This window comes from Arachis ipaensis, chromosome B03 (genome assembly GCF_000816755.2).
Source record: "Arachis ipaensis cultivar K30076 chromosome B03, Araip1.1, whole genome shotgun sequence".
Taxonomy (NCBI): domain Eukaryota; kingdom Viridiplantae; phylum Streptophyta; class Magnoliopsida; order Fabales; family Fabaceae; genus Arachis; species Arachis ipaensis.
In genome coordinates this window covers 109,849,682-109,872,415 of record NC_029787.2, presented here as the reverse complement: position 1 = coordinate 109,872,415, position 22,734 = coordinate 109,849,682, and the positions used below count along the sequence as shown (strand labels likewise).

The window sequence follows — 22,734 nt, the reverse complement described above, 5'->3', positions numbered from 1 at the left end:
AAGGGAAGAAAGGGAAGAAAACAAAAACTAGAGGACTATCGTAGCTTCTAAGCTAATATAATGCAAAAGCTCCTTTGCTAGATTAGTCCAGATAACATAACCAGATGCACTTCTAATTTCATAGTTAGCTAGCCAATCTACTGTCTTGTTTGCCTTTTTTAGCACCTAATCAAAGCAAACGTTCCACTGTCTCAGGAGAAGCTCCTAAATCTTAATAATAAGATTAGCATTACCAGACTAGGAATTGGAAGATAGATGATGAAGAGCTACAAAATACATCTAGAAAATCCATCTCACAAACCATCTCCTTAATCCTATACTCCCATGCCAACACAAATCCTCTTTAAATAGCAAATAATTCACAACGAAAGACACTCCAATTAGAAAGATCTCCAGAGCAATCTATGATCCAATCCTTGCTAGAATCTCTAATAATGCAACCAAAACCAACTAGAGTTCGATCAGTAATAATACATCATAATTAATTTTGAAAGAGTTACTCGAAGGAGGTTCCTAGGACAGCTGCTGATTGAGAGATCTGCAAAGCAAATTCTGACCAACATTCCTTTTTAACTCCATAGCTAAATATCTTGCTTAGCCAGCAACTTTGTGAACAGACCAAGAGTCATTTGAGTTAAAAATGTCATTGCACCTATGTTTTCATATTCACCAAAACCCCCTTCTAAACCAATCCTAGAAGGAACTCGTGCCAATATTATCAATAATAGAAGAGTTTAAAACATTCCATATAGCTTTTGACTTTTCACAGGCCCTAGTAGTGACGGATCCAGAAAATTTTGGAAGTGGGGGCAAAATTTATATAACATCATAATAATTTTTATAATAAAAATAATATGTGTATATAAAATATTAAATATTAAATTATCTATTAATCATTATATATCTGTGTATAAATATATGTATTGTTTAACTTATTTTTAATATGTATTTTATATTTTAATATATATTTTATACAAATAATTATTTTTTATGTACATATAACATGATTATTGTTATGATTATATTTTATTATTGTAAAATATGATTAGCCTTCAAAATATCTAATATATAAATTACAATAATAAAATAGTAATTTAAATAATAATATATAATTTAAAATTCTATTATTTTAGGTTTTATATTTTAAAAAATTAAATAATTTTTCTCTTAACACTACCATCAAAATTTCTTTCTTTTTATATATATTACTAAATAATTATTTAAAAATTCACTTCCTAACACAATTAGAAGTCGACTCTTATTGATATTTATAGTTAAAAAAGTTCTTTCAATTAATACAGTTGCTTTGCAAAAATTAAAGCTAATTTGAAAAGAAGAGAAATAATATTCTTTTAAGTTGATTTTTAAAAAAGAACACTAATTTCGTTTAAATTTGAGAATTGATTATTTTAACGAATTTCTAATATAAAATTTTTAAATTGACGATTAAGTACCAAAAGTTGAATAAAAAATTATTGTGGGGTCAAATTTAATAATCTAATGAGGATAAATAAATATTATTATCATATACTACTTAAAAAAATTTTAAATTATAGTGGGGGCGCTTGCCCCACACCCGTGTACGTAGAACCGTCCCTGGGCCCTAGGACAATTTTCCACGGGTTCATGATCAATATTACATCTAGTGCAAAAGGTAGAGCTAGATAAACCACGCCTATAATTTAATTTTTGTCTCTATTCATGCTTGAATTGTTTGGACGTGTTACATGCAGAATCACCTCCAAGCTTCATAATATCATGTGGCTCATGTCAATGACAAAGATTCTTGAGATATTTTTTGGGCCGTACATTCCACTAGCAGTCTACATACTACACGTTTAAATCTCATCTATCGCTGGAAATTGAACCACAATGTGACTATTTCAAGAGGTACACTTGCACAGGCCTTAGCAAGACTAGTTTGAGTATTGTTTCCCTCTTACTTAGGGGACTGGGTTTCTTTTCATTTTTGGACATCTCATATTCGAGTCCATCCAGCAACCATGGACCTGAAATAAAGACGGGATAAGTTTTTTAGTGTGTATGGAGTACGTGCACAGGTAGTCAGGCAGCATAATATCCAGACAAAAGAAAAATACAGAATAGTGAAGTGGTTAGTTCTATCGTCTACCTAAGTAAAGACTTAGTTAAAACTTTTACTTTTCAAGAGTAGATTATAAAAGTTAATTTTTAAAAGATAATTTTTTAAAAATTGTAGTATTTATATTTAGTAAATTAAATTAAAATAACTTTTAATAAGTATAAACAACCATAAGTTAAATTTGTGCAGGTGCTGTCAGTGTCAACAGGTGGACAGAAGTTGAATTTGAGGAGGATAAAGTTCCAATTTTATTAGAAGTTGATCTCAACTCTGCTGTACGGAAAGCATTTGAAGGAATGGTAAGTATTGTATTCCTTTCTCTTTAGTTGAAGTTCTAATCTACCTAAAGTTTCCTTTTTCTTTTGTGCATTGTGCATAATCATTAAATTTGTTAAAACAATTTAGAGTACAGTTTTTGTTTGCATATTCATGCTAACTAAGAAACTAAGTTGATATGTCATGCATTTTGTTATTCATATTGGTCATAGTCAATTCAGAGATGTAAGCATACAAAAAAGAGAATTACAGTCAAGAATGTTTTGTGTCAGTTTGGTCAACAAGAAAATTAATTAAGGTGGCACATACATAGTTTGATTAGTAAAATACTATGATTATTTTTTGTGTAAATCAAATTAAGTTGCTTATTTAACACCACAACCCATTATGAGTGTTTCAAATTTAACAAACTCCTTAGTTATGTTTGTGATTGTCAGAGCTACCAAGAGGAAAGATGTTACTTAGAATGTTGCATAGGATCATATAGAATTATGTTTCTGCCCAAAGTTTTATGACTTGTATTCAATTGAAGTCTTAGCCAATAGATTCTGTGAGTGAGAAATGATTAATTAATTAGTTAGAGATTTGGTTAGAACGGCATGCATCATTCTTTCTTATACTTCCCATTATTACACAAATCCTTTTGGATTCAGTAATCACTTCCAACCTCAATTCTGAGTTATTTACTTTGTTGATCCTACATTTTACTTATTATATACCAGTATTAAAATCCCTTCAAAGAAGCCTAAACGTATATATTTGCCTGATCTTGATCTCAGTTAACCTTTGTTTATTCTTAATTAAGTTTAAAACATTACCAGGATGAATATTCACTTCAGGTTAAGTCTTAAGTATCTTTTTGTTCGAATATAAAATTATTTACATAGTTTATATTCTACTATTTAAATTTTAGAAAAGATACTTCATTAATTTACTGTCTATAACTAAATAGTATATATCGAAATAATCCGCTGCATTATTAAATCTTGGAACCTAGATGCACTTAAATGAGAGTAATAATACTGTGACTAAGCCTTGAAGTGCTATTTAATTTGTTCTTTATTTTTCTTTTATTAATTTATTTTTTAACTATGTTCTGATCGGAGGCAATGATTGGGAAAGGTTCAAAAGCAAAAATTTGATTTCTACTATTACTATTGTTATTGTCCAAAACAAAATCTTTTATGTTTGTCTACTTGCCTTTCTAGTAGATCTAAAATTAAGGTTCAGAGTTATATTACCATTAATTTTTTTTAACTGCATATATTACTTAAGTTTCAATTTTTTATTTTTATTTGATTTTTTTTAAACTAACACTATCATATTAATTGTTGTTGATGAAATACACCAGGCACCATTTTTTACAGCAGAGATCATATTGAAAATTTTATATCTTTGGATAATGATTAACTAATGTATAATTTAAACTGAAGAGTGTATGACTAGTAGAATTGATTGAGCATGCTCATATTGGAGAGTGATAATGATTTTGGAATCTTAAACCCAGGACAGAGATGAAGGTGAAAGTTTGGAAAACTTTTGAGAGCTAAATTGCAAATCATTGAGGAACTACTGACTAGTGGCATGGTACGAAGTTTTTTATTGATTTGCAAGTTATCGTCCATATTCAGTGCTGGTGGATCAATAGAGTAGACATGTATCAAGTTTTAGAATGAAAAGAGAACAAATTGAAGATTAATACAAAAAGTATATCTTTGTCCCTTGAAAGATTAAGAAAATGAGAAAGATTTATGTAACTATTATTTTTTTCTTGTAACATATTTTACGGTTTTGTATGCTCTACATTTATATTGAACTTTTATTGAAAGGTCTTAAAAAAAATATAAAAAATGAAATGTATATTACTTTTAAACTGTCATTTTTTACATAAATTTAGCATCGTAATGAGAAGAAAAGAAATTTCTTAAATTTTTTGGTTGCTTACGGTATTTTTCAACTTGGAAAATCAAAGATTAATTTGTCAAAATTAAAATTTGTCGCTACCTAATGGATATTGCAAACAAAATTTGAATTTTCAATACTTGTTTAAACGGATTAGTGAACTAACAACTAAATCAACTTAAGTTAGTTAGAAACTCTAAAACTTTATTTAATTGTGCTGTGATGGGTTCATTTTTGCATATTTATGTTGCTGATAGCCTGGACCATGAGAGAATCGCCCAACAAAATTGAAGTTGGAATTTTATGTCTAATTTACTGCGGTCAAGTATCGTAGTCAATGTAATTTTTTCAAGCAGCTCTTGTAGCTCAGTTTGTTAGAACATTTCTTTAGTAAGTAGGAAGTCTTGAGTTCGACTTTCAATAAGAGCATTTTTAACAAAATATTAACTCAATCTGTAATTGGAGACCACTTTAATAAAGACACTAAAAATATTTTTTTTAAAGACGTTTATATGTTATGTTATGTGTAGTATAACTAGTATTAAATTAGAACATTTCTTTAGAGATTAAACTAATCAAATCCTAATATTAGAGTTCAGTTATTTAAATAAGGGTAAAGTATATTTTTTGTCCCTGAAGTTTGATAAAAGTTTAAAAATACTCCTAAATTTTATTTTGTTTCAATTTTCTCCCAAAAGTTTTCGATTTCCATCAAATGTACCTTAGACGGCTAATTTTTCAAAAAATTTAAGACTAATTCAACAACAATTTCATAAGAATAACCCTCAACACAAACAAATCAGGCATTATTTTTATGCATTATTGTTAGATTGGTCTTATAGAATAAAATAATATAGTTACAGCATGAATTTGATTCATTTATAGATTTGTACATGAGTCAAGACAAAGCATTACTCAATTCGAACTTGGATCGTCAACAGTTTAATAATTTAAGGTTATGATCTTTGGGACAGATTTTGAACTATAATTTGAACTTATTTATTAATGTGAACTTAATATTGCACTAAAGGAAAATGAAGATATTTTTTATGACATAATATAAAGTCAAAGCACTACAAGAAAATGGAATATTTGTAACAAAAAATTTGTATCAAATTTAAAATTGTTACAAAAAAATAGTGTTTTGTAATAATAATTAGTGATTGTTACAAAAGGATAATGTTTTGTAACAACCTTACAAGTTGTTACAAAACATGATAATATTTTGTAACAACCTGTATTTTGTTACAAATTATGTTAGTTTTTGTAACGAGATGGTGTTTTGTTACAAAATATTATAATATTTTGTAACAAAAAAAATAAGTTGCAAAAATTCAAAATATTTTGTAACAAAATATTTTTTATTTCAAAAACTCCAATTGTTTTGTAACAAAACAACTTTCTGTTTCAAAAACTCCAGTTATTTTGTAACAAAAAAATAATTTGTCACAAAATTTAATATTATTTGTAACAAGTTAATTATTTATCCCAAAATATAAGTATATTTTATAACAATTTTTTTCAAAGTGTTAAACACTTTACTCAAATTAAATCCAAAATTTCTAATTCTATACACAAACCCTAACCCTTTTACCCCACCATCTTACTGCCATTCACCACCGCCATCCCTTCCCAAAAACCCAATACTCAGCTGCTTTTGAAAACAAACGAAAAGAAAGAAAGAAAGAAAGAGAGGGAGCGAAGAGGAGAAAGGGGGAAAAGAAAGGGAGACGTCGTCGCTGCTGCCACCGTCGAGGGAGAGAGAGCACGTCGCGAGCCAGAGACGCCGCCAGGGAGAAGAAGAGCTGTTGTGCTCCGCCGATGACCAGCCGCCGTCGAACTTCGAAGAGAGAAAGACAGTGCGCGAAGATGAGAGAGAGGGGAAGCCGATCCTGTCACTGCCGCCGCACCCAGTCGCCGTCAACGTTACGAGAGCTTGTCGCCGTCACTGGCGAGAGTCGTCGCCGCTGCTGTTGCTGAAGCCAATGTCTTCGTTAGTTACTCAGTCTTGTCTCTGTTTTTGGTCCTTCTTGTGTGCCGAAGTCGCTGTTGCCGTGATGGGTGGTTGTGGGGTTACTTGTGCTTAAACAAAGCTATTACTGCTGCTGCTCCCTGTTGTTTCTTCCTTTCAAGTTTTAGTAAGTTGTCCTTGTTCCAAAACCCTTATTGTTACCGTTCTGTTTTCATGGTTGATTGAGAATGCTGAGATGTTAATATGTTAGGGTTATGTCAATACCACTGTAAATTGTTCACTGGCATTGCCGTTGCTGATCCGATTTAAGGCTATTGCTGCTGCTGCGGGTTAGAACGAAGTTGAAGTCATGCTTAATTTTGTCGTTTTCGACTAACTGAGGTAGGGGATTTGTTTTAAAAATAAATGTTTTAAGTTATGAATGCCAATAAAATTAAATGAGTAACTGTAAATGGTTTATGATTGCTTTGTGTGAATAATTGTTAGTATTGAGTTGAATCATAGCTGTAATTGGTGGTTGGTGTAATGATTTAATGTAATGATTATTGATGATGTTGTGTATTTTGAAACTTGCTGCTAGTACTTGTTGATGTTGATTTTGTGTATGGAATGTTGCTATGGCTGCTGGAAATTGATTTTATGAATCAGAACTTGAGATATGTTGTTATAGATGAGATGCTGAAGAATGGATGCTGTGATAATATGGTTACATTGCACCTATGATATGAAATTGTGATATATTGAATTAAGAGTTCTTGGGCAACTTTGGTTAGTCAAAAGAAAGTTAGAAATATGATTTTAGATGAATCCTAGACTTGAATATAGGAATTGGTATGTGAGGTTGTTGGAAATACTTTGTGCAGAATTTTTGCAGAAAACTGCATAATTGGCAGCAGAACGAATGACTTTTTGGGAGTAGTCCAGACCTAATTTTTAGATGAAACTATTTTTCTGTAAAACTTTAGTGTGTATTGAATATTTCATAAAAATTTCAGGGAATTTGGCCAAGTGGTTTGGAAGATATGATTTTTGAAATTTTAGTGGTTGCTGCAGATTTTTCTGGTTTTCTGGTTCTGCAGCACCAACTTCCAAACGCTATAACTTTTAATTTAAACAGAATTTTGAGTTGATTTCAAAAGAATTTTAAAGATCTATCAGTCTATTTTAAGTTAGTACAAGTTTCATGTTCATATCTATTTTGTAGACTTAGATAAGTCACTTGGATAGTCGGTTGTTTGCTGAAAACTCTGAACTTGTTTATGAAAATAGGGCTCCACTTCCAATTGATAATTAATTAATCAAATGAAGTGATATGAACCTGAATCCTGATAATGTAAACTTCATTTTTAATTGATCCAATGTTGAGTACTGTTGTTGTGTGCTTGTTAATACCACCAATACTTACTGATTTTAATTTTTCATTGCTTAGTCATGGTGATTCTTTTAATTATTGAATGCCAATGATATTTTTTCTTATAAATGATAATGAGTAATGGTTTGGGGTTTGGCTTGAAGCCTGAAACTTAATTGAACTAATTGTATTTGCCCACTTATCTGCAGTGGCTGAAGATGATGCTTTCTTGGTCAAGCAAATTGGCCAGAGTTTCCGGTATTCTAAAATAGAGGTATATTCCTCTTCTTATATTCATGAATAGTCAGTTTTGTTCCTTGTTAACATACATGCATCATCTATGTATGGAAGACTAAACATAGATCGAATCCATTTTCTTATCAAGGCAAGAAGGGATGAACAAATCCAAGCTGCTCATGACGAAGCCATGTTTGGTGCTTCAGCACTTCCACCTCCTACCAGTACTGACAGCGAGCCTGAAAGGGAGAATGAGAAAGAAGTTGATAAAAAAGCTATTGTTACAAGCCTCTTAAGTGAAACGGTAAGTGGTTTTACTGCAGACTTATGTGGATAAGCATGATGAGTCATTTAAGTAATCCTTGTATTTGTGTGTGCATTTGTTGTTGAATAATTTCTCACATTAAGTTATTATTACTGCTCTATACTTGCTGTTGGTTGCTGTTGATTTTTCCCCCTCATTGCTTGCTTGTTGAATGATTGTTAAATTCAATGAGAAAGGAAATGCTGCTGAGTTATTGTTGTTTGTGTTGGAGTAGATGATGGTTGCTGAACTGAGATTAGTTTTATTGATAAATCTGTTGCTGAAATCGTTTAGTTTGGATTGATTGATTTTCTATTAAATTAATGGATAAACTGCTGTGCCCCTGCTGCTTGCAAGTGTAATGGTTATTGACTTCAATGAATAGAATGCTTCCTGAATCCATTACCTTTGTTCATTTTACTGTTTTGGGTGCTGTATGATGGGCCATTGATTGCTGTTCTGCTGAGTGCTGCTCTACTTCTTGGTGGTTGGATTGGTTTTAATTGTTTCCTCATGTTTTCTTGCTGGAATTGGCTTATTTACTTCCTTCCTATGAATTCATTATGATTTTTTGTGTTTTTAACTGTCAAAGAATTCATATGAAATTTGAATTGATTGATTGAAATTGTGAAATAGGAAAATTTACTGCTGAAATGCTGCCGAAATTTACCTTAAGCTGTTTTCAATATTCATCTTTGATTCTATTAATTGATTGAGTTGGTATTTAATTGCTTTTGGTTTTCAACTGTTGCTAAGCTCAATTGATTGATTATCCAGTTAAGTGCTTCACTGTTTTGGTTGTTGGAAGCTAGAAGCTCGGGTTTTGTTATTCACTATTTGGTTGTTGTCCTATTTGGTTGCTGAAGGTTGTGGTAGGCTTAGAGAATGGGGGGTTGAATCTATGCCTTCCTTTTTAATTACTGTTGTTACCGTTTTAAAACAGATTTGCAATTCTGATTCTGTTTTAACTTAGCAGCGGAAATTTATGAGACAATTTATTTTTGTCTCATGAATATCAGAAAACAGAACACAGCAGAGAAGAGAAAAGCTAACACCAGCATGTATCCTGGTTCGATTGCCTTGTGCTATGCAACCTACATCCAGTCTCCTCCACAACTGTGGAAGAATTTCACTATAGTAAACAGTATTACATACACCAATAACACAGGATTGACCCAATCCTTTCACACTCAAGTTCTAACCTAACTTGACATTGGCTATGCTACCATTTGAAAAGACTTGAAAAGACATGACCTCATTCAAGAAAGATTTTATTTGATTTTAAAAATTAATTTTAAAATTTTTTAAAAACAACAATATTAACCTGAAACACCTTTTTGGGCCAAAATTAAATCCTCTTGAAAATCTTTTGGGCCACAAAACATTTATTGAAAACCTTTCATGAAACACATAAGTCATCAAAAACTAACACACAAGATTGTAACATTCATATTCGGGCCTTGAGGTGATAAGAAATTAATGAAACACATTTGGACCACTCTTGATCTGAATATTGAGGTTGGCCCAAATTGAGATTCATTTGAAACAAGCCCAGAACACGTTGACTTGAGGGAAACGTTCATCACCTGCCCAGAATTGTCTCATACCTGTTTATGAGACAAAAAGCTCCAGCAAATACATCAGTATTTTTCAAACAAGGAATCATAACTCAAAATTCCTAGACAAGTCCTAAGCATGCAGAATCTATCCTCAGCTAATGGTTTTGTAAAAATATCTGCCAATTGCTCCTCTGATTTAACAAATTGAATGCTAATATCCCCCTTTTGGACATGTTCTCTTATTGAGTGAAATTTCACTTCAATATGTTTAGTCCTAGAGTGCAAAACTGGATTTTTAGAAATATTAATGGCACTCATATTATCACACAGCAGGGGAATATTTTCAGCCTTTAATTTGTAATCAGCAAGCTGTGTTTTTAACCATAAAAGCTGAGAACAACAAGAAGAAGCAGCTATATACTCAGCCTCTGCAGTGGAAAGGGCCACTGTTGGTTGCTTCTTACTTGACCATACATTTAAGGACTTCCCAAGGAAGCAACATAAACCAGAAGTGCTCCTTCTATCAACTCTATCACCAGCAAAATCTGCATCACAATAACCAACTGCAGAAAAATCATCAATCTTAGGATACCAAAGACCAAAATTGGATGTGCCATGAACATATCTAATGATCCTTTACTTGCCCAGAATTGTCTCATACCTATTTATGAGACAAAAACTCCAGCAAACACATCAGCGATTTTCAAACAAGGAGTCATAGCTTAAAATTCCTAGACTAGTCCTAAGTATGCAAAATCTGTTCTCAGCAAGTGGTTTTGTGAAAATATCTACTAATTGCTCCTCCGATTTAACAAATTGAATGCTAATATCCCCCTTTTGGACATGTTCTCTTATTGAGTGAAATTTCACTTCAATATGTTTAGTCCTAGAGTGCAAAACTGGATTTTTAGAAATATTAATGGCACTCATATTATCACACATCAAGGGAATATTTTCAGCATTTAATTTGTAATCAACAAGCTGTGTTTTTAACCACATAAGCTGAGAACAGTAAGAAGAAGCAGCTATATACTCAGCCTCTGCAGTGGATAAAGCCATTGTTGGCTGCTTCTTACTTGACCAAATATTCAAGGACCTTCTAAGGAATCAACATAAGCCTGAAGTGCTCCTTCTATCAACTCTATCACCAGCAAAATCTACATCACAATAACCAACTATAGAAAAATCATCAATCTTAGGATACCAAAAACCAAAATTGGATGTGCCCTGGACATATCTAATGATCCTCTTAACTGCAGACAGATGAGACTCTTTTTGGTTTAGATTGGAATCTTGAGCACATTCTAACACTTTGCACAATATAGAGGAAAGAGGAAGTTAAGTACATAAGAGAGCCAATCATTTCTCTATACCTAGTCTCATCAACATCTTTCTCAGTTTCTCCCTTATAGAATTAGGATCAATATATTTAGTTTTTGAGTGCAAAACTGGATTTTTAGAAATATCGATGGCACTATTTTTCATACCAAACTTCTTAACTAATTCCTTGGCATACTTCTCTTGGTGAATAAAAATTCCATTTGAGTTTGTTTAATTTGAAGCCCAAAGAAGAAATTAACTTCACCCATCATGCTCATGTCAAATTCACTTGTCATGAGTTTTCCAAATTCAGAACAAAGGGATTCATTTGCTGATCCAAAAATAATGTCATCAACATATATTTGGACTAGAATAAAAGAATCATTAGAGTTCTTGATGAATAAAGTTGTGTCAGTGGTGCCTCTTTGAAAATTATTTTTCAAAAGAAAAGAGCTAAGTCTCTCATACCAAGCTCTAGGAGCTTGTCTTAAACCATAGAATTTCTTTGACTTGTTTAGTGCCTTCGTGTGTAACTTGGAGTTTTTTCCAGATTTCTTTGGCTGTCTTGCATCTAGACACCTTCCGGTACTCTTCAAAGCTGATAGCACAGTGAAGAAGGTTGATTGCTTTAGCGTTCAGCTCTATCTTCTTCTTGCCATCTTCATTCCATTCAGCTTCTTCTTTTGGAGTCACCACTCCATCAGCACTTGTTTTTGTTGGGATCTTGGGACCACTCACAACGATCTTCCATAAGTTGTAGTCAATGGATTGGATAAGATCCTTATCCTTTCTTTCCACTAGGAATAGTTCTTTCCGTTAAAGAAAGGTGGCCGGTTGTTTGACTGGCCTTCAGTGAGGGTGTAGGCAATTGTGGTTGTGCCCAGATTGTTTGCCATTGGATCTTTGCTCCAAGCGGTTAAGCTTGATTCTTGAGACCTTAGCTCTGATACCAATTGAAGGTTGTGGTAGGCTTAGAGAAGGGGGGGTTGAATTTATGCCTTCCTTTTTATCTGTTTTAGCTTCTGTGCTTCAAGCTTCAACTCTCTCTCTCTTGCTTCTTTGGTTAATGGCTTATGAAAGAAGCTTTTCTTCTCTTTCTCTTTCTTGCTTTTTCTGAAATCTTGATGTGACTTGATTAGAAGGAAGAGGAACGTTGCTTTTGGTTAAGCAGGAGAGAGGGAATTTCAATTCTGAAATCAGTTCGGGCTTGGATCGGATATTAGTATGCATGGCCCGATTTAATTTCTTTGGTTTCTTCCTTTGCTTTTGCTTGGGCTCTTTATTTTGCTTTCAGCCCAATATTCTTTGCTGAATGCCTTTTATTCCATTTGGGCTATTAACATTTGGCCTGCAACAATAAACAATTAGTTAATAGGTAGATATAAATTAATCAACACTAATTATTTATTTTGCTCAAAAATAATGTTTGTCATCATTAATTAATTTAGTTAATTTCTTAACTCAACAATTTCTCAATTAAACTGCATTGTGTTGTTTGAGCAAACAAGTTCTATTTGACGAATTTCTGTGTCAAAATAGACCCTTGTTTGCTACATGATTTCTGATTGCCTCAAGATATTTCTTTTGACTATGCACCTAACTTTTTGTTTCGGATTTTCTTATTTATAGGAGTGCTGAAATGGTGACCACATGCTACTTTGAGGGCTCAAGAGTATTTTGATTCATAGAGACACTAATCTATGTTAGAATTTTTAACTTTTGGTTGAACTTGTGCAAGACATATAACTTGTAGAACTAATCAATGTACTCACTAATGTTATTTTCTTTTAAAACAATTTTAGCTAAATGAGGCATGTTTGAATTATGTATGTTTTACATATTATATAAATGTAGATTTGCTTAATAAAATAGTTAATATATTAGTTAATTAAAAAAAATGTTATAAAATAATTATTTTACTTTTGTAACTAAAGAAAAAAAATGTTACAAAATCAAGTTATATTTTGTAACAAAATTTTTTGATAAGAAAAAATAGATTGTCATGAAAAATACCTTGAAGATCAAAATTTGTTACCACTTTTGTAACGGCTTCTGGTTTTTTGTATCAGAAAAAATTGTTACAAAACATCATATTGAATTGTAACAGTTCCATTTTTCGTTACAAAAATTTTTTGTAATGGGACTTACTGCAACGGCCCCTTTTTTTGTTACAAAAAACTTTTGTTTCAAAATTTTGACGTTTTGTAACAATTTTTTTTGTTACAAATACGCCTTTTTCTTGTAGTGAAGTAAGAAAAGATGAAAACAAAAGAGTTCTAGACTATGCCACTTTTTTCTCTTTGAAATTAAATCAAATATGAAATTCAAGTTCTCTAACATAAGCGCTCACGAAGACAATCGCAGCTATTATTCGATTCGCGCTGTCACCGGATCGGATAAGATCCACACTATAAAAGGATCGGTATGGTTATAGGATGCGACTAGATCTTCGTTGATCTATGATGGATACCAATCTAGAGAAGACCATTTTACCGATACTCTAAAGATATATTTGTCTCTTCAGTAAGATAGAAAATTAAAGAAAAAAATGTTTAAAAGAAAAAAAAGAATGCAATAATTACCATTCCACATATTTGTTTTTTGACAAAAAAAATTAATATATATAGAAAATAAGAATAAAATTAAAAAATATGAGAGTTTATTAATAGTTATAGTATTAATATCTTTTAAAACATAATAATAGCTTCACTCTTGGTTTCTAAAATTATATTTTTTACTTATTAGACTCTACATTATATGTTAATGATATCAATACGTATTCAAAATATAACTATTTAAATAGTAGAGGTAGATAGATTTTTACTTCTCTAATGCATGATTGAAGTTAGAGCTTGTGTCTATTTTTATCACTGTAATAAAAAATTTTATAAGATTTAATTTAAAAAAAACTCAAAAGAATAATGTGAATTATTTTTTAGTTATTAACTTTGTATAATCGAATTTGACTATAAAATTATATGATGACAGAATTAATATATTGTAATAGAATTGAGATCTTTTTATACTTTTCTAAAAGTAATAAATTAAAAATATTTTGGATTTAAATTTTGAATCCTACTGCGAGTCAACCCTTATATGTATTCATTAGTATTTAATTCTAAAAGATAATAGATTATCTTTATTTTTTTAAAAATAAATATGTAATTAAGAATTTATTTAGTAGCGCGTCTGTTGAATGGAAAGAAACCCTAATTTTCTATCTTTCATTTCAATCATTTCTGCATTTCACGTTTCTCTCTTCTTCTCCCTCCACTCACTTTCCACATCTCTCAAAACCCAACTTACTTGACCATCACCGCTGCCATTCACTCTTTTTCGCATCCACGAAGTTCATCTTAAGTTGGTTATAGCCGTTATACGCATTAAAAAGTGAGAACATCTTAGGCCCAGATGGCACCTGTGACAATTTCAGAGAACAGTGGCTTGGAAAAAACTATGAGGCCGCTAAGGCTAAGCGGTGAAATAACAGTTACGCCCCGAGATCAGAACGAAGGAGAAGTAAGGGAGCTTTGATAGTTTTTTTCACCGACAGAGAGACCGAACTCTGATCGAAGGAGAAAGAAGAGAACGATAGAATTGAGGAAGGATCTGTCGGCCGGCCTTTCAACTCGATCCCCCAACAAAAGGTAAACTAGAATTTAATTTTCAGATCTTTGATTTGATTACGAAATCGTAAATTGGATTAACGTAATTATTTTGTAAGACATCTTTATAAAAAAATACTAGATTGAATTTAAATTTAAATATGAATATAAAATAAAAAAATAAAATATCTTAGTTATTTATTACGATATCTTTACAAAAAATTGGATTTAATTTGAATATTAGTTGAAAAAATATAATATCTTTTTGATTTATTAGGATATCTTTATAAAAAAAGATTTTTTCGTTATCTTTGTTAGTTATCTCTATAAATAACAGTGTTTATCATGATGTTTTAAACCTAACACTCTTTTTTCAATCACTGCAGATCAGAGGAGCAAAGAATATGAGTAAGGTAATCACGCTTGTTTTTGTTAAATGATCGGATTATTAGTCTTTTGTAAACTCTGTTTAGTAGTTTTTTTAGCCTAATAAAAATACTAAAATTTATTTGGCTTGAGCAGTACACACTGGATGCCTCTGTAACTTCTAAGGGAGAATCAAACATGGACTTCTCCGCCTTGGATGAGAAGGTAATCTATTTTTAGACTACAATACCTGAATATGCATTACTTTCTTGGCATACTCTATTTAACATGTCTTTAATTATCTTTTGTGATGTTTATATCTGCTGTGTTGTTACCTTATTATACAAGTAACACGTCTTATTTTATGGCATCTTGTAGCTTGGAAAGGGTATTGCCGAGGCATTGTTGACGATGATTCGCGAAGCTGTTGTGCAAGGGATAACAACAGTTCTCCCAGAGATTGTGAAAACGGTTGGTTTCTCACCAAAAAGTGAGAGTGACGGACTGACGGTGTAAAGCTTTCGAATACTGCTCCAGTTGTTACACCACCGTCGGACACTTTGAAACGCATAAAGCTTTCGAATACTGCTCCAGTTGTAACTCCGCTGTCGGACCCTTTGAAAGAAATACTTGATGCCGATCCCTCAATGTGTTTGGGTGACGAACCAGTCACGAAGAAGAGTACTTAGAGGTGCAAGGAAAAAAAGCGTGGATTACTGGTCTCCGTAGTTAAGGTTTTATGTTTTTATTTTTAAATAACAACTATTAAATACCACTTAGATAGCATTTGATCAAAATAGTACACAATAGAAAGAAGTTATAGTTCACAAAGTACAACATCATTTAACCATTGGATTTGCCACTGTTCCCATTTAAGGGTGAAGAACTTTTTAGTATTCTCACATATTATAATATTAATGTTAAGCCATAAAATACAATCTCTTCCTCAACTTCTCCTCTCTTTTGCACTAGATATGAGGTCTGAGCTTCACTGTTGAGGGCTTTAGGCTCGTGAGTACCAGTTTCTTTTTCTGGTCATCATATTGTGCCTGTTAGTGACATTGGAAAGTTTATTAGAATCCTGATTAATACTAGGGAGCTAAATTTCAATTAGTGATATGAGAATTTGATTTGTTGATGTCGTGAAAAAGTTGATCAGTTGAGAGGACATTATTGACAAATAAGTAACATTGCCTAAAATAATTATCATATTTTTTGGAGTTGCAGAAAGAATTGTAATTTGCGGAGAAGCTTCCTCCAGGGCATCCATGGCTTTACTACAACAACTACAATCCGAATATGGACGGGATGACATGCCACGTGTGAGTACTTAACTTTTCGGATAATGTTAGTAGATGAAAAATTTTTTATTTTTAATATGAACAAAAAAATATCTGGCTGATTTTATGTGTATACTTTGAGTAAATAATTAACATTATAACATTATGCTTTTCCATCCTCGGTAATTAAGTTAGTAAAAAAAAAATCATATTTTATGCAAATGCAATTTTAATATTTATATTATTGAAGTAAGTATGGCTTTAGTTAGTAACTTATAAATATTTTTACTGCAGTTTAAAACACTTGCCATGTTTTTGTTAGATTTGAAAATGCTAAAATTCAACTTATAAAATATTTATATTATTTTTATAATTGCTTTTTTTTCACACTTTGTGTTTATCAAAATGAATGAGTACTGAACTTATTTTTTGTTGCCATTATTTTTATAGTGTTTGGACCTTTTATTTCGGCCAACTAAAGAGATGAAATTTTTTGATAAAGAATTGGCCATTGCTGCTTACATCTTTGGAAATAATTTGGATCCAAAGTATGTAAAATTAACTTATTTCTCATTTTATTGCTAATTTGTCATATAATTTTTTTTATAACCTTTTCTACCACTATAGCATAATATTCTGATTTTATGATTTCAGGGAAATGCTTGTTCTAAACGATTATTGTAGTGGTACACGCAAGACTCTTCTGACTATAATGTCCGGCAAGCCAATAATTGGTGATGTAAGAATTAGTTTTGCATTATTTATTTATTATCCTTGTAAAATTATCAAATTTGGATTGGTAGGTGCAGAATAACTATGATTGTCTATACTCCATAGGTCCTTACCTTAGTTTGTCGATGCTCACCAAAGGACATTTTGGGCCAAAAGGAAACAAATATGGCAACCAATGATTTCTGCCACCGACATTTTTTGTAAGTTTATTTACAGTTCGAAATTTAGTCTTCAAAATTAATATATCTTCCCAGATATACTAGAAACATAATAAGATTCCTTACTTAGTTCAATATTCATCGTAGCAAATTGTTTTAAGCCCAAAATAGAACTGTGTTGGCACAATGAAATACATCAAGGATAACTTCATAGGAGATCTTGGCAGTTTACACCAAGTTCGTTAATTTTATTGAACTATCAATTAATTCGTATAATAATATTTCATGGCTGTTTTAGTTAAGGTTATTTTCCGACTGTTGTTGTAGATTTTTGTGTCAATTTACCTCAATGGCCATTGGTTTCTCATAGTGGTTGATTTACTTTACGAGATCGTGAGATATCTGGACTCTTTCAAAAAGGGCACATTGATGACAGAGCGTAAGAGTGTCATTAACAATGTGTTAAATTACTTTGAGAATTTTTTATCCGACATGAACTTCGGTGAAACACCTTCCTTTAGAAACATTCAATTTTCTAAGTATAAATTCAATGAGCCAGCTGTCCCGCAATAATCTGCCAAATCGTAAGTTTAAATATACCATTTTTCAAAGTATATATTCAATTTAGTGGTTGTTTGTTCTTTTGTTATATTGCTTTGTTAATATATGCATTGAATTGTGGCAAAGGAATGACGGTGGTATTTGGGTCGCTCAATGGATGCACCTCAATCGCTATTGGAGCCTCGGTAATAAGACATGGGTAAGAAAAATATCATTGTTAATAAAGTTATGTTTATTCCATTATGTGATATCATAGTTACTGTCTGTTAGATTGTCAATGATTACACAAAGATGTGCCTGGCTGTGAATTTGGTGAATGACTCTAATAACTCGAAGCGGGATATCATAGTGGAGCTTGCTGTCACTGACTGGAATAAAAAGATGCAGCAGTTTGTCATACAGACTTAGGATTTTATAACCTTTTTTATTAGTAGTTATGGATTGAATTAGACCATTTTAATTTTCTTTAAAATACAAGCTATCTTTATATCTTGCACTTATTTCTTTTGGACTATTTAAATATATGCGAATCTTTTTATTTATAATGATTTATTTCAGTTATTTGATGTACGCACTGTTTCATGTTCAAACTTTGCCTTTTGTGAGTGATTGTTGAATTTTATCAATGGTTTGCATTTAATTGTATGTTCTGCTCAATATAAAAGTCATAAAAACTAGCTATATAGCAGCCAATCACCCCTGTTTCCTATGATGTACAAATTGTTATTCCCATCAGTAGGTCAGGGGTGTTTTAATAATCATCAAATAAACACGGTCTAATAACAAATCTTTGGCAGAGTTTTAATTTATTAGTGTTATATATTTATTTACATTTGAAATCCTATTAATAACAAGGTTCATATTTCCATGCTGAGAAGCAAACGATTGTCCCATTGAACATTGGTTAATGACAAAGCAGTAGCTACAATATGGTTTGAACTCAACCCCACTGCTTGAATTTGATCCTTCTGAGATCCATGCTCAATGTATCTATCAGGTAGAGTCATGGCTCGCCACTGCACTAACACAAACATGTAGGTCAGTACTGAATATCACTGCTTGAATTTGATCCTTCTGAGATCCATGCTCAATGTATCTATCAGGCAGAGTCATGGCTCGCCACTGCACCAACACAAACATGTAGGTTAGTACTGAATATATATAAGCTATGGGGTGGTGCTGCACACAATATAATAATTAAGTAAAAGTAGACCTTAAGGTTGCCATCAAGGAGTCTATTGAGGCCAAGGAAATGAGAAACATGAGAACCAAACCCTCTAATGGAACCCTCTTCAACTGTTATCAAGATTCAATGCTCTCTTGCAAGTTACATCATCAATGGTCCATCAAGAGGCTTGCAAAATCAAGCATCAGCCACGGTTGTTGAGATGCCGTGTGCTTCAAGAACCTTTGCTGCTGCCACATAACTTTGTACCATTGTTCCATATCCAACTAGAGTCACCTTGCTTCTGAAGGTCCACGTCATGTGCCACCTGATCATACCCCCATGGCGGCATGGATGGCAATAATGGTGTCATCGGCCTCTACCTCTGCAATCAAGGAGTCCGCAAAGTAGCGTGTGTAAGCATGTGTGGGTGCTTTGGTCTTCTTCTGCTTCCCGGATTTATGGTCGAACTTGACGACACCGTGCATTTTATCGGGTGCAGCTTCGGCAGGAGCATAGCCTTTACCTTTTTCGGTGATGACGTGGATGAGGACAGGGCCGAGTGATGGCATTCCCTTCACATTCTTGAGAATGTGGACAAGGTCTTCCATTTGATGGCCATCTATGGGGCCAATGTAGAACAGGCCAAGCTCCTCAAAGAAGCATGCGCCAGACCTATGAGGAGAGACATGCTCATTGTCATTCAATATAATGATGAGGTTAATGTCAAGAAAACCAGCATTGTTCATGGCCTCGTAGGCTTATCCTGCTGTCATGGCCCCATCACCAATCACCGATATCACGTGGTTGTTTTTCCCAATCAGGTCCCTTGCAACTGCCATCCCTGAAACCAAAGTGTGAATTCACTTTATTAGAAACCGATAATGTTAGAGAGAAGAGCCAAAACTTATTTTATTTAGTATTCATAGCAATTAATAAATATTAAATAAAGTAAATTCTGACTAATTTTAGCTAAATTTATTTGGTTATCTAATATTTTCGATTAGTAAATTTTTAACTTTTATTTGAGAAGTCTCAATTATCAATTTCATTTCCTTTAATTTAATTAATTTTACCTAAGGCTGCCGAAATGCTAGTAGAACTGTGACCAACACCAAAGGCATCATGAAGACTCTCAGCAATCTTGAGGAATCCAGCAAGTCCACCAGTCTGTCGAATGGTGTGCATCTTGGATCTTCTTCCGGTGAGAATCTTATGAGCATAGGCCTAATGACCAACATCCCAAATGATCTTGTCCTGAGGAGTGTTGAAGACATGGTGAAGTGCCACTGTGAGGCCTGCCACACCAAGGCTTGAACTTAAATGTCCACCGGTCTTTGACACTGTGTAAACAATCTCTTCATGAAGCTCATCAGCAAGCGCCTCAAGTTCTTCATTCGATAGATTCTTCATGTGGATTCGGTAGTTTACTACGTCCAACACTGGGGTCTCTGGCTTCTCTCCTGAGAAATTCATACCACTACAAGCATGAAAAACTCACTTGGTCAGACTCGTAGCGGCGGTACGGTAACATCAGCTGTGCCAAAATAATCAACCACCATGAAGGACTTAAAAACTCGAAACTAAATCAAATAACCTGACAATAAACCACAGAACACATAAATTTCACCTCATACGGATTCAAGGAAAACAACATGAATTCTTCAAATAAAAAATATTGTACTGTAGTAATACCATATTTATCTTGCCTTGTACTAGTAAAAAATCCCATGCAATGTACGAGTTTACAGAGTCCACTGAGAGCAGAACCTAAGAAAAGACAAGTTCGATTCATTCAACTGAAACTGTCCAGTAACATGATATAAACAAGATTTTAAATTTTAAAATTTGAGCTCAAAAGAAAAAAAAAGGAGATGCCACATGTTTTTGTGGAAAAGAAAAATTGAATTGAATCACAAAGTCAGTCACATGATTTCCCTTTCTTTCTAGCATCTCAGTCGATAGCTACCCATGATAATGGCAACTCTGATCATTTTAGGATTTTTGTGCTTTTAGTAGATTTGCATTACTCTTGTCTAAGATTTCTTTATTTTCTTTTTTCTATGTATTGATAGTATTGATAGCGTTAGTCTTTCATCACTGTCCTTTCCTTATCTCCGATGAATATTAAAAACATTGACATGGCCAAATATAGTTTCATATTCATCACTTTGTTTCAGTTGTTCGTAATTTTATAGGTCCCCCTCAAACGCAACCTTTTAAAGTGCAAATGAATTCAATTAGATCACAACCAGATAATTATGCGATTTTTTCACCTATTCACATCTGTATCAATATAATTTTAATTCCTACATTTCAAAAGGATGATCAGATGCAAAAAGAAAATAAGCAGCTGTCACAATTAAGGAATAAATAAAAATGAAGATATTTTCCAAGACTTGAAAATATACCTCATAAGTTTTGCCAGCTGGAACAATTATCTCTTTGTAGTCATCATTTTTGCTGAAAATGAAAAACTTGAAAATTGACATCAAAATAGAGGAAATCATACATGAGTGCAATCTTTAATATTTATCTTGCATCCAAAGCACCGGCAACCTCTGCTGAGATGAAGAAAGGTGCATTTGCAAAGACCTCACTGATAAAAACATTTTGCTATGGCTCTCTTAAGTATCTCACTAACTCACTCTATTACTAGAGTAACTAAACCGATGTCAGCTACTATTGACTGCTTTAATGCCATAGTTTAGCAGTATAACATCTAGTGCAACAAATTCAGCTTGCAAGCCCAGGAATGATGCAATAAGATAGTATCATCCTATTCCTTAATATATTACTCAGACAAAAAAAAATATCTGCATTTATCATTTACTGCTCCAATACTCTCTTTTTCTCAGGAAGAGAACACAGGTTCCAAATTGTCTTTTCCTTTAGCACATAGATTGATACTTGTCGAGACATCAACCATGGAAGGTATATTACAGTTATAATAATTTTTCCATGCATATCGTAAATCAAACAGAATTTTAGCATGCATTTTATCATGAATAAGAATCAACAATAATTTTAACTATATAAATCAAAACTATTGAATCCTTCTGCACATTTCAGCCGAGTGTAACGATGACAAGTTATGATAAATATCTAAAAATTTAATTATAAAAAAATTATATCAACCTCAAAGCACTACTATTTGAAATCCAAGAATTTAACTAACATCTTAAACCATACTCTTATGAGTATATACAAGTACATTCTACAGCATCCCATTGAACTTCGAATAATGTCCTTGTTGTACAACCTGTTCTCCACAGCACAAACAAATTTGAGAGAAATAAAAAGGACTTCAAAGAATCATAATGTGATTTCAAATAGTTTAAAACTTACCAAAACACAAAGTTTCAACAATGCAATTATTCATCTCTTATTATTTATACCTGTAATAGCCACTCATGACTTCCATACGGTAGGATGGGAGTCTCATAGCCATTAATCAATCCTGAATCACCAAGTCCAAACTCTTGCTGCGCATATGCATTTACTTCTGTATTTGGCACTACTAATGTCTCTTGAGAAGCCATAGGATCCTTGGGAAGCTCCTATGAAAAAATAATACATGGAGTCAAAAATTATATCAAGTATAACTACAACATAGAGGTTACGAGCGAGTTTATTTTAATTCAAGTAACAACTAATGCAATATTGTATCTCACTGACCTCTTCGGTACCAAAGCTAGCTTGCGTGCCACTACTAGTCTTATCATCCAAATCGTCACCGTCATTACTCACAGGACATTTATTCTTTACATGACCAGCACTGTTGCATTTAGTGCACCTCCGTTTACCCCTCTCCTTTTTTCCCTTGGGTGCTCCTTTTGTCATGA

At 32.7% G+C, this 22,734-nt stretch overlaps 2 long non-coding RNA genes and 1 pseudogene across 2 annotated transcripts; 2 read left to right on the top strand and 1 right to left on the bottom strand.

Annotated features, from left to right (window-relative positions):
- Window positions 14,251-15,931, top strand: LOC110269787. Its single transcript, XR_002358547.1, has 4 exons — window positions 14,251-14,669; window positions 15,014-15,040; window positions 15,150-15,218; window positions 15,372-15,931. It is a non-coding gene; the product is annotated as an uncharacterized LOC110269787 (long non-coding RNA).
- Window positions 16,070-18,228, top strand: LOC110269786. Its single transcript, XR_002358546.1, has 3 exons — window positions 16,070-16,315; window positions 16,928-17,012; window positions 17,111-18,228. It is a non-coding gene; the product is annotated as an uncharacterized LOC110269786 (long non-coding RNA).
- On the bottom strand, window positions 19,207-20,365 carry LOC107633539 (annotated as a pseudogene).